This window comes from Tarenaya hassleriana, unplaced genomic scaffold (assembly GCF_000463585.1).
Source record: "Tarenaya hassleriana unplaced genomic scaffold, ASM46358v1 Cleome418, whole genome shotgun sequence".
Lineage (NCBI taxonomy): Eukaryota > Viridiplantae > Streptophyta > Magnoliopsida > Brassicales > Cleomaceae > Tarenaya > Tarenaya hassleriana.
The window spans coordinates 41,841-45,023 of record NW_010966973.1 but is presented as its reverse complement, the minus strand read 5'-3'; the positions used below and the strand labels follow the sequence as shown (position 1 = coordinate 45,023).

Sequence of the window (3,183 nt, the reverse complement as noted above, 5' to 3'; positions counted from 1 at the left end):
CGGGTTATAAATTCTAGACTCGGTACACACGTATCAAGTTTTTGGCGCCGTTGCTGGGGACTGGTTAGCCTATTTCTAGGTCTTTATCGATTCTAGATCTTGCTTGTGTATATATTGAGTCGTGTCTTTTTTGAGTCTTTTTGTGTACATCAAGTCGAGGAGGATCGACTACCACCTGATCCCGATGGACAGATGGTGATCTAGATGATCCGATCCCACGTCCTCGGGATCGTACCCCGCTACCACTACGACCACTAGAATGGGAGTGACTCATCTACAAATTACATATAACAAAACAAAAACATGAAAACCCGTGAACTAGCAGTAAACCCTAACTAAACCCTAAAATCCTAAATTCACCCTAAACCCTAAAATGAACCCTAAACAAACCCTAAATCTCAAAATAAACCCTAAACCCTATATTAACCCTAAACAAACCCTAAACCGTAAATAAACCCTAAACAAACCCTAAACTCTAAATAAACCCTAAACAAACCCTAAACCCTAAACCCTAAATTAACCCTAAACCCTAAACAAGCCCTAAACCCTAAATTAACCCTAAACAAACCCTAAACCGTAAATAAACCCTAAACCCTAAATTAACCCTAAACCCTAAATTAACCCTAAACCGAAATAAACCCTAAATTAACCCTAAACCCTAAATTAACCCTAAACAAACCCTAAAACCGAAATAAACCCTAAATAAACCCTAAACCCTAAATTAACCCTAAACAATAAATTAACCCTAAACAAACCCTAAAACCGAAATAAACCCTAAATTAAACCCTAAACCCGAAAATTTACTCTAAACCCTAAAATAATTCGCCCACAACCCTAAATCCGAACAAAAATCACTTAAAAATCGAAACGAACATCAATCTGTCTGCAAAAATTGGAAACTTACCTCGGTGACGGCGAAGGAGCGGCGGCGGCGGAGGAGCGGCGGCGGCGAAGGAGCGGCGGCGGTGCAAAATTTGGGACCTCGATTCGAAAGCAAAAAAAACCACGAACCTAAACTAAACCGATCGAAAAGGGGAAGAAGAGGGGAGACGCGAATTCGGAAACTTACCTGGCGGCGGCGAAGGAGCGGCGGCGAAGGGAGCGGTGGGGGACGACGGCGACGGCGAAAATGGAGGAAAGACGAAATGGCTAAGTGTCTGAGGAAGAAGACGATCGCGATGGTTTTAACAACATTGCGACCGATTTAATCTGTCGCACTCTGTCGCTGTGTCATTAAAGGAGGAGACACGTGGGCATTGCGACTGATTAATTATGTCGCAATCTGTCGCTGTGTCATTAAAGGCGGAGACACGTGGGCATTGCGACTGATTACTGCTGTCGCAATCTGTCGCTGTGTCGTTAAAGGCGGAGACACGTGGACATTGTTGCCGACATTTTGCGACAATATTGCGACCGATACCGTCGGTCGCAATATAAAGTAATAATTAAAAAAAATAAAATGAAAAAAATTTAAGATAACTAATATTTTGATTTCGAGTACAATATTTGTAATACAAATCGGTATTTCATACATAAAAAAAAAGTTATTATTAATCAAAAGAACCATATTCAGAAGTTCCTGTTGTTTTTTCGTCCGACTCATCGGTATTATCCTGCTCTTCGTCATTATTGTCTGCAAGTTCTTCAACTACGCCTTCTTCGGCTATTAACTTTCCAACCTCAATCGTGTCTTCAATTTGTATAATGACTTGATCGACATCTTGAAGCGGGATTTGTTCATCATTTTCTTCTTGAATAATAGTTCCTCTGGGGTTGATCTTCACGACGGCTCGCCAATCAATGTCTGACCTTCTTGTAATTTTCTTCGGATAAGGGATGTAACACACTTGATCTGCTTGAGAAGCCAATATAAAAGGATCATATTTTCCGTATCGACGTGTGTAACATATGTCAAAAACACCTGTTTTGTTGACTCTGATCCCTCTCATGGGTGTAGGATCAAACCAATCACATCTGAACATCATCACTTTGAGTCCAAAATGACCTGCATATTGGAGTTCAAAAATCTGCTGCAGTAGTCCGTAAAAATCGGGTTCGTTATCAGATGCACAGTACTCTGACCCTTTCACAGAAACACCAAAATTATGTGTCGAACGATGTTGTCCGTGTTCATGTGTGTGGAAAACGTAGCCTCTGGTAAAAAATATAGGCCAACATGTAACACGACAAATGGGCCCTTGAACTAGCTCATGCAACCACAATGGATGATCTTCTGGTGACGTTCGAATCTGCAAAACAAAGAAAAAATAGGTTGTTTAAATATCAATATATACTTGATCGATCTTAAAAATGGGTATAAAAAAGAAATTTGATGAAAAATTCTTACATATTCTTTTAACCACGTAGCAAACCCTTTTTCTTTAATTTTGGTCAATTCCTCGTCATTTACGTCACCATACATGTTGTATACTTGTTCATCAAAAATCCTGCAAAATAAAATGAAAAAAACTTGTAAATGAATTAATGTAAAAAAATTGTACGCCATAAATAATTAAATGTATAAACGAACCTTTCAAAAGGTAGTACTTCTTCGCAATTCAACAATACAAAAGTATGTACCACATGATAGTCTTTTTCAGATAAGTAGGCATCGCTGGCCTTACCACCACATCTTCCTTTTCTGTCAAATATATGGGGAATATTTGCATTCGTCGGATAACTAGGGCCATCATCGCAATGGGATGATTTTCTTATATTTCTGCTTTTTGTTGCCACATTATCTTCAAAATAATTTGAGGTAAAGAATGATATTTCCTCATTGATATATTGTTCAGCAATTGATCCTTCAACAAAGGCTTTTTGTTTTGCCTTTTTCTTCAAATGGTACATAAATCTTTCAAACGGGTACATCCACCTAAAAAAAAATTAAACAATCATCAGTTATATATGTAAACAAGTATGCATATATATGTCTTATATATTAATTAAACGAAACACAGTAATTAATTATAACGTACCGAAATTGAACTGGTCCACCAAGTTCTGCTTCTCGTGGTAGATGGATTGGTAAATGTTCCATCACATCAAAAAATGACGGTGGAAATATTTTTTCCAGATTGCAAATTACGAGAACTATGTTTTGTTTCAGCATGGTGATATCTTCAAGTTTAAGCGTCCGACTGCAAATCACCCGAAAAAATGAGCTGATCCCTGCACAATAAC

The 3,183-nt window shown here is 38.3% G+C and overlaps 1 long non-coding RNA gene across 1 annotated transcript; it reads right to left on the bottom strand.

Annotated features, from left to right (window-relative positions):
- Positions 1–1,930: 1,930 nt before the first annotated feature.
- On the bottom strand, positions 1,931–2,611 carry LOC104824966. Its single transcript, XR_773492.1, has 3 exons — positions 2,531–2,611; positions 2,348–2,447; positions 1,931–2,249 (listed from the first exon to the last, which is right to left on the bottom strand). It is a non-coding gene; the product is annotated as an uncharacterized LOC104824966 (long non-coding RNA).
- Between the last annotated feature and the right edge of the window lie 572 nt (positions 2,612–3,183).